The sequence below is a fragment of the Electrona antarctica genome (genome assembly GCF_951216825.1).
Source record: "Electrona antarctica genome assembly, chromosome: 20".
Lineage (NCBI taxonomy): Eukaryota > Metazoa > Chordata > Actinopteri > Myctophiformes > Myctophidae > Electrona > Electrona antarctica.
In genome coordinates, this window is record NC_136801.1 from 2,119,911 (window position 1) to 2,129,256 (window position 9,346).

At 44.1% G+C, this 9,346-nt stretch overlaps 1 pseudogene across 1 annotated transcript in view; it reads left to right on the plus strand.

Annotated features, from left to right (window-relative positions):
* LOC306912691 (crystallin J1B-like) overlaps window positions 1–3,698 on the plus strand; it is a 30,404-nt pseudogene extending 26,706 nt beyond the window's left edge. Inside the window, exons 9-11 of the transcript XR_013792583.1 lie at window positions 834–973; window positions 1,792–1,855; window positions 3,591–3,698. The product of XR_013792583.1 is annotated as a crystallin J1B-like (transcript). The remainder of the gene's footprint in view (window positions 1–833; window positions 974–1,791; window positions 1,856–3,590) is intronic.
* The last annotated feature ends 5,648 nt before the right edge of the window (window positions 3,699–9,346 follow it).

Below are 9,346 nucleotides of genomic sequence, written 5' to 3' on the forward strand. Positions count from 1 at the left end.
GCGGGTCTGTTGACTTGGCACGGCGGCTGGCATTTCCCTTCCTGTCAGCACATCCGTTAGCCTGGCTCCATAAGAAGGTGCTCCTACCTTTGATCTGGGATTTAATGATCCCTCCTCCCATACAAGCTCTCTCTCTTTCTTATGGCCACCCCGCTGAGCTCAGTGGCTCGCTTTCTTTTTGAATTTACCGCATGGGGATAACAAAGGATTCTTGCTGTAGCATTTGATGGGAAGAATTATTTAATCTCGTAACAACACATCCACCAGAAAGAAATTCCAACCAGTGGTCCGGGGACCACCAGTGGTCCTTGAGGGGTTTACTTTCCAGGTGGTCCCAATGTAGCTAAATGAGGGAGAGATGGTAACCAAATGCACCCCATATAGATCTTTAACTCTAAAATTAAACCATTTTCATTTTATTTCATTTCATTTTCAGTTTCATTTTATGCTCTCAAGAGTTACATTACTGTTACGCATTACTTAATTTACAAGAAGTCTACACAATTAGAGAATGTAGAAGAATTGTTATATTTAATTAAGGTTTGTCTGTTATCTCTCTCTCGTAATGGTACCAACATCAATAAAGCATGGAAGAAAATATTTTGGGTCTGAGAGGCTAAATCTCACCAAATGGTGGTCTGTGGCTCAAATGCCCAATAAATCTTAGACCTAGATATGAAAAAGGTTTAAAATCATGTCATTTCTTCTTTTGTCTTTCTTCGGACTGCACCCCGGACTTATTGCACCCCATGGACTTATCGCTGTATACTTTACCTATATAGCCTATATAATGTGTCATGATGGTTCTCACGTTGGCGTTTCCGTGTGTCCAGCCGTGCCCGGTGCGTTCCAGGGAGCGCTGCACGCCGTGCTGACCCTGACCCGCCTGGACGAGGCCGTCAGGACCACCATGCGCTGCGGGGGCTGCACCGCCAGCCGGGCCGCCTTCATAGGGGCCTGCTTCGGGGCACAGGTCGGTGAGAGAGAGAGGAACTGTCTGAGAGGCAAACATGGATTCTCTGAGTACAACTGTCTGTTTAACAAGTCTCTGAGTACAACTGTCTGTTTAACAAGTCTCTGAGTACAACTGTCTGTTTAACAAGTCTCTGAGTACAACTGTCTGTTTAACAAGTCTCTGAGTACAACTGTCTGTTTAACAAGTCTCTGAGTACAACTGTCTGTTTAACAAGTCTCTGAGTACAACTGTCTGTTTAACAAGTCTCTGAGTACAACTGTCTGTTTAACAAGTCTCTGAGTACAACTGTCTGTTTAACAAGTCTCTGAGTACAACTGTCTGTTTAACAAGTCTCTGAGTACAACTGTCTGTTTAACAAGTCTCTGAGTACAACTGTCTGTTTAACAAGTCTCTGAGTACAACTGTCTGTTTAACAAGTCTCTGAGTACAACTGTCTGTTTAACAAGTCTCTGAGTACAACTGTCTGTTTAACAAGTCTCTGAGTACAACTGTCTGTTTAACAAGTCTCTGAGTACAACTGTCTGTTTAACAAGTCTCTGAGTACAACTGTCTGTTTAACAAGTCTCTGAGTACAACTGTCTGTTTAACAAGTCTCTGAGTACAACTGTCTGTTTAACAAGTCTCTGAGTACAACTGTCTGTTTAACAAGTCTCTGAGTACAACTGTCTGTTTAACAAGTCTCTGAGTACAACTGTCTGTTTAACAAGTCTCTGAGTACAACTGTCTGTTTAACAAGTCTCTGAGTACAACTGTCTGTTTAACAAGTCTCTGAGTACAACTGTCTGTTTAACAAGTCTAATTTGATGTGTTTTCAGGCCGGCCTCCAAGGAATCCCAGAGTCATGGAAGGACAGGACATTTCGCTATCCTCGGCTGCTGGAGTTAGCCAAGACCATAGTCAGCACAGAGTTAGTTTAGTAGCCAAGACCATAGTCAGCACAGAGTTAGTCTAGTTAGCCAGGACCATAGTCAGCACAGAGTTAGTTTAGTTAGCCAGGACCATAGTCAGCACAGAGTTAGTCTAGTTAGCCAGGACCATAGTCAGCACAGAGTTAGTCTAGTTAGCCAGGACCATAGTCAGCACAGAGTTAGTCTAGTTAGCCAGGACCATAGTCAGCACAGAGTTAGTATAGTTAGTTAGCCAAGACCATAGTCAGCACAGAGTTAGTTTAGTAGCCAAGACCATAGTCAGCACAGAGTTAGTCTAGTTAGCCAAGACTATAGTCACACTAGTTAGTTAGCCAAGACCATAGTCAGCACAGAGTTAGTCTAGTAGCCAAGACCATAGTCAGCACAGAGTTAGTCTAGTAGCCAAGATCATAGTCAGCACAGAGTTAGTCTAGTAGCCAAGACCATAGTCAGCACAGAGTTAGTCTAGTTAGCCAAGACCATAGTCAGCACAGAGTTAGTCTAGTTAGTCAGGACCATAGTCAGCACAGAGTTAGTTTAGTAGCTAAGACCATAGTCAGCACAGAGTTAGTCTAGTAGCCAAGACCATAGTCAGCACAGAGTTAGTTTAGTAGCCAAGACCATAGTCAGCACAGAGTTAGTTTAGTTAGTTAGCCAAGACCATAGTCAGCACAGAGTTAGTTTAGTTAGTTAGCCAAGACCATAGTCAGCACAGAGTTAGTTTAGTAGCCAAGACCATAGTGAGCACCGAGTTAGTTTAGTTAGTTAGCCAAGACCATAGTCAGCACAGAGTTAGTTTAGTAGCCAAGACCATAGTCAGCACAGAGTTAGTTTAGTAGCCAAGACCATAGTCAGCACAGAGTTAGTTTAGTAGCCAAGACCATAGTCAGTACAGAGTTAGTTTAGTAGCCAAGACCATAGTCAGTACAGAGTTAGTTTAGTAGCCAAGACCATAGTCAGCAGAGAGTTAGTCTAGTAGCCAATACCATAGTCAGCACAGAGTTAGTTTAGTAGCCAAGACCATAGTCAGTACAGAGTTAGTCTAGTAGCCAAGACCATAGTCAGCACAGAGTTAGTCTAGTTAGTTAGCCAAGACCATAGTCAGCACAGAGTTAGTCTAGTTAGTCAAGACCATAGTCAGCACAGAGTTAGTCTAGTTAGTTAGCCAAGACCATAGTCAGCACAGAGTTAGTTTAGTAGCCAAGACCATAGTCAGCACAGAGTTAGTTTAGTAGCCAAGACCATAATCAGCACAGAGTTAGTTTAGTAGCCAAGACCATAGTCAGCACAGAGTTAGTTTAGTTAGTTAGCCAAGACCATAGTCAGCACAGAGTTAGTCTAGTTAGCCAAGACCATAGTCAGCACAGAGTTAGTTTAGTAGCCAAGACTATAGTCAGCACAGAGTTAGTTTAGTAGCCAATACCATAGTCAGCACAGAGTTAGTCTAGTTAGTCAGCCAAGACCATAGTCAGCACAGAGTTAGTTTAGTAGCCAAGACCATAGTCAGCACAGAGTTAGTTTAGTAGCCAAGACCATAGTCAGCACAGAGTTAGTTTAGTTAGTTAGCCAAGACCATAGTCAGCACAGAGTTAGTCTAGGTAGCCAAGACCATAGTCAGCACAGAGTTAGTCTAGTAGCCAAGACCATAGTCAGCACAGAGTTAGTTTAGTAGCCAAGACCATAGTCAGCACAGAGTTAGTCTAGTTAGTTAGCCAAGACCATAGTCAGCACACAGTTAGTTTAGTTAGTTAGCCAAGACCATAGTCAGCACAGAGTTAGTCTAGGTAGCCAAGACCATAGTCAGCACAGAGTTAGTCTAGTAGCCAAGACCATAGTCAGCACAGAGTTAGTTTAGTAGCCAAGACCAGTCAGCACAGAGTTAGTCTAGTTAGCCAAGACCATAGTCAGCACAGAGTTAGTCTAGGTAGCCAAGACCATAGTCAGCACAGAGTTAGTCTAGTAGCCAAGACCATAGTCAGCACAGAGTTAGTTTAGTAGCCAAGACCATAGTCAGCACAGAGTTAGTCTAGTTAGTCAAGACCATAGTCAGCACAGAGTTAGTCTAGTTAGGCTCAATGTTCATTTAACTCTGAGAGTGCACAAAATGGAACCAAATGGACCCTAACAGGTGCATTTGGTTCCATTTGTACACTCTCAGAGTTGCAGACCCATAAGGGTCGATTTGGTTCCAAACTATCATTTATTTGGGGACCCCCCGGAACTCCCTCAAGGACCCCTGACCCCACTTTGGGAACCACTGTTTTAGAGAAGATACGATGATAATCAAATTTCAAATGATGTACGAGGGGAAAAAAGTGCTTGTATGTTGTATGCTCTAAGTAAAACAAACAAACGAAACAAAAACAAAAAACCTTTTGAAAGTTGCATTTCAAGTTGCAGTTGTACTTTGCTCATGGCCATTCATGAAAGTTCCATTCTAAAGTCTTATTGCACTGAATGAAACCTGATCACTTTTGCCTCTGTCAAAGCAGCATCATGTAACCGAGTAAATGTATATGACTATAAATGTAAACAATAACTTCTATTACATTGTTACATGACTAATGTTTCCTTGTAACATCTGGCTGTCTATATATTAAAATACTGGGTCCCTTGTTTAAATATTGCATGTTGACTTTTCATAAGGGTGAGAATTTCAGTCACGCTAGAGAGACTCGGAGTAGAGTTGCTGCCTCTTCGCCTAGAAAGGAGCCAGCTTAGGTGGTTCGGGGCATCTGGTTAACATGCCTCTCGAGCGTCTCCCTAGGGAGGTCCTCGAGGCACATCCTACATGGGAGGAGACCCCGGGGCAGACCAAGGATCACGTCCCACTGGGAGGAGACCCCGGGGCAGACCAAGGCACAATTGGGAGGGATTATAGAGCGTCGCAGTCCCGCCTCCTACCCGGGACCAGGAAATGAAATCCAATGCATTATTCTCATAGACATTTCTTAAAGTATTTATTTAAAGACGGTTACGCCGCGGACAAAGCCAACTCGAGTCGTGACAACTCATGACAACACAAACAATATTTTGGACCAAACAAATAATTAGAAAGAAGAAAAAAACGGCAGGTTACAACACTTTTTTTGTTGTTTTTCTTCTTTGTAATTATTTGTTTGGTCCAAAATATTGTTTGTGTTGTCATGAGTTGTCACGACTCGAGTTGGCTTTGTCCGCGGCGTAACCGTCTTTAAATAAATACTTTAAGAAATGTCTATGAGGATAATGCATTGGGTTTCATTTCCTGGTCCAGGGTAGGAGGCGGGACTGCGACGCTCTATACACATCGACTCACTGGCCTTGGAACGCCTCGGGATCCCCCAGGAGGAAGTTACTAATGTTGCTCTGGAGCTCTCTGGGGGAGCTGTTGCCCCCCGTGAACCTGGAGCTCTCTGGTGGAGCTGTTGCCCCCCGTGAACCTGGAGCTCTCTGGTGGAGCTGTTGCCCCCGTGAACCCTCTGGTGGAGCCTCTGGTGGAGCTGTTGCCCCCCGCGACCCGACGGATAAGTGGATGGATGGATGGATGGATGGATGGATGGATGGACTTCTCACAACATCTGAAATCTTGATCTGAGAGCAAACACGGTGCATTTTTGCTCAGTGCGGAAGTGTGTTTCCGCTATTTTTGACCCTCAGTAATGTATTCCCTTGAACCTGTTGTGTTGTTCTGAGGTGAAAAACAGATACACAGAGATTTATACTCATGAAAAGAGACAACCTATACTCCCCCTCGGAGCTGCTTCACAAAAAACTGCTGATGTCCATATTATTCACGTGTTCAGAGAAAACCGCCCAAACTATTTTGAACGGTGTCCATAAACACCACCGCGCCAAACTCCGTAATATCTTTGACATACTGTGGTGTACGGAGTGGGGTGAAGTAACTAGGTACATTTACTTAAAGCACTGCATGTAGCCTACTTACAAAAAACCCTGATCTACAAGCTCGTAGCGCGGCACTCGGTGCCGCACTACGAGCTTGTAGATCTGCTATTTTGCAATAGCTAAAGTATAACATAATGCTAAACACCAAAAGGGGTTCCCGCCCAAAATGGGTTAAGTATGATTGAGGTATTTGTACTTTTGAGTATTTACAATACTTTTACTTCTACTCCACTACATCTCAGATCCAAATATTGTACTTTTACTCCACTACATTTATTTGACAGCTTTATAGTTACTATTTATTTTGTAGATTTGGAACGGGAAAGAAATGCAAAAAAAAAAACATTGCATGGATGCACCTGGGACGTATCCTCTGTGATGTATTCCAAGGTCATCAGGGTTTCGGGTCTCTCGAACCTCATACCCCTTCACTCAGGTGACCCGGCCGGGGTGATCATGATCAAGTCCCGACTTACGTCCCAGTAGCTACCCTTGATCAGTCCCATTAGGGCAAGACCAGGGCCACACAATACTTTGCTCCGGAAACGACTCTACTCTACCGGGACTGGGAGGTACAGTACAGTAGATGAATCTGGCACGTGGAAGGACTAGGCTGTGGCTCAGGAGGTAGAGAAGGTCGTCCAATGATCTCTGGGTCGGCGGTTCGAATCCCGGCGCCTCCTCCTGTCCACATGCCGAAGTGTCCTTGGGCAAGACACTGAACCCTACGTTGCCTCCAATGAGTCGGTCGGTGTGAGCTCGCCACCGTCGGTGTGTGAATGTGGGAAGTGAGGACGCTGGCGTCGACGGTTCGCCGCTTCACCTCCCAATGTATGAATGAATGAATGAACCACAATGTAAAGCACTTTGAGCACTTGGAAAAGCGCTATAAAAAATGCAATTCATTATAGGCTCTGTGGGTTGACTCCTGTCCTGGGTTGCCCCTTTGATTATTATTACAAAACATACATTACTCACTTCAGCCCCAATTTGGCCATATGAAAATAGCCATTCTACAAGCTCACAGCGTGTCGCATCGCAACGCATTGTGAGCTTGTAGATCTGCCATTTTCAAAAGATTTTTTTTATACATTCAAAAACTTGAAATGAGACACTCTGCATAAAGAGTACTTTGTATTTTTGGTACTTTAAGTACATTTTTATGCCAATACGTTTGTACTTTTACTCAAGTAAACGTTGAATTCCGGAGTTTTACTTGTTAAGTAAAAGAAATGCGTGTATTTTTCCCACCACTGCTGTGGTTATGTGGTTAAGAAAGAAGCAACCCTGTAGGCTACTATTCAGTCCTCCAGTACATTTTCACAGTTTGTCAGCAAGTAGAGAGACAATAAAAGCTGTTCTGCATCATAAATAACATGACGTTTATAGTCCACCATAAAATAATGTGACAATTTGATGGCAAACTTTATTTGAAAACACCACGTTCAACGTTTTCCAACATGTGGATTGCTGTTGTAACTTAAGTCAGGTTACATTTTTGCAGTTTAACATGAAACATAATTCCCAAGCTCCGAGGGCATTGTGTATAATTTACTGTATATTATCGCCTGTCTCCGTAGGGTGGACAAAAGCATCCAAAGTAGTTGTTTCGAGCTTACAGATCTGCTACTTTTGATGTCGTTGTGTGATGCTGTAGTATGATCAAGTGATTGGATGGATGGATGGATGGATGGATGGATGGGTTAAAGGGGCGACTGTGGCTCAAGAGGTAGAGCAGGTCGTCCAATGATCCATGGGTCGGCGGTTCGAATCCCGGCTCCTCCTGGCTACATGTCGAAGTGTCCTTGGGCAAGATACTGAACCCCAAATTGCCCCCGATGTGCTGGCTGGTACCTTGCATGGCTTCCGCCGTAATCGGTGTATGAATGTGTGTGTGAATGGGTGAATGTAATGCACAATCTATGTAAAGCGCCTTGGATAAAGGCGCTATATAAATGCACCATTTACCATTTAAAAGAAAACTAAACTAAAATACTATATTACTCAAATCTAAATCCACTTTTAAAACAAATTTAAAACGCCATTAGTTCACAGAGAGACAGATATTGCACGATAGGAGACCTTTTAGAAGCATAGGGATAAAAAGTTGAAATATGGAGATATAGGTTTCTGCTGACAGCAACGATACACCTTTTGTCAAATGATTCTTCTCACACACAGATGTAGCACAGGAAGAAGAAATCTGAGTAGGCTACATCTTCTGTCCCTGCCCGCCCGGGCATTTTGCAGCCATGCGAGGAAGTCATTTGATGACTCTCTCCCTCTCTCCCACTTCCCTCCAACACAGCAGGTAAAAAAAGAGGCTATCTGTGAATAATTGCATCCAGACCTCCGAAAGGTTTTGTTTCCCCCAAACCGAACCCCGCCGTCGTCGTCCACTTCTTCAAAGGACTTCACGGGACAGATCAGAGGGTTCAAGAGGAGAGGCAATACGGTGTCAGTGAATGTGGCTGGAAAGTATTCCTAAAAATAAAAATCACACCCGTGTGAACTGAGTGGTGTAAGGTTTTATATAGCATGATCAGCTGTGGTCTGACGTAATGTCTGACGTAATGAAATCACACCCGGATGTGATTTCACAACTGGCTTTTTTTGTGCAGAAAAAATGAGCATGGTTGCTACGGTCATCCAGTTCACCCGGGTGTGATTTAATTACGTCAGAAATTATTTTGAACATAGCAACCATGCTCATTTTTTTCTGCACACAAAAGCCAGTTGTAGGAGTGGTTTACACCACTCAAAAAATTGGAGTGTGCAGTATCACGCCTAGTAGTGGCTCTCACTCACACATTTTCATGTCAAGGACCCCCAAATAGATTTGGCCGTGAACCCCTCATAACTCCCAGAGACAGTTATGAGGGGTTCCTTGGATTGAATTAAATGGATTGATTGATTTTATTTGGTGACATCACCACCCCCAAATAGATTTGGCCGCGAAACTTTTCCCACATTTATTTTCTTGTAGTAAATATGTAGTTCAAGTCTTAAAGCCCATGGTTTGTTTCCATTGGGGTCTGTCATACTCAATCAAAATAACAACCAAAGTCTATGAAACAAAAATGTATAGTATTTTTGCTGGGGACCTCCTGAATCCCCTCAAGCCAACGGGGATACCTGGGAGAGGGTCCCCGTACCCCACCTGGGAGAGGGTCCCCATACCCCACCTGGGAGAGGGTCCCCGTACCCCACCTGGGAGAGGGTCCCCGTACCCCACCTGGGAGAGGGTCCCCGTACCCCACCTGGGAGAGGGTCCCCGTACCCCACCTGGGAGAGGGTCCCCGTACCCCACCTGGGAGAGGGTCCCCGTACCCCACCTGGGAGAGGGTCCCTGTACCCCACCTGGGAGAACCACCGGTTTATGGTGATGAAGTTGATGTTGCTTTTGTAGCTATAGGCCTATGTATTCTGGTATGTGGCCTGGATGTTGGCGCAAAGATGTTCTTTGCAATAAATAAATCAAAATCACACCCGTGTGAAGTGAGGGGCACTAATATAATAAAGTCTAACTCATGTTGATTAGGTGATGTAATGGTGATGAAAAACAAACGGTGCC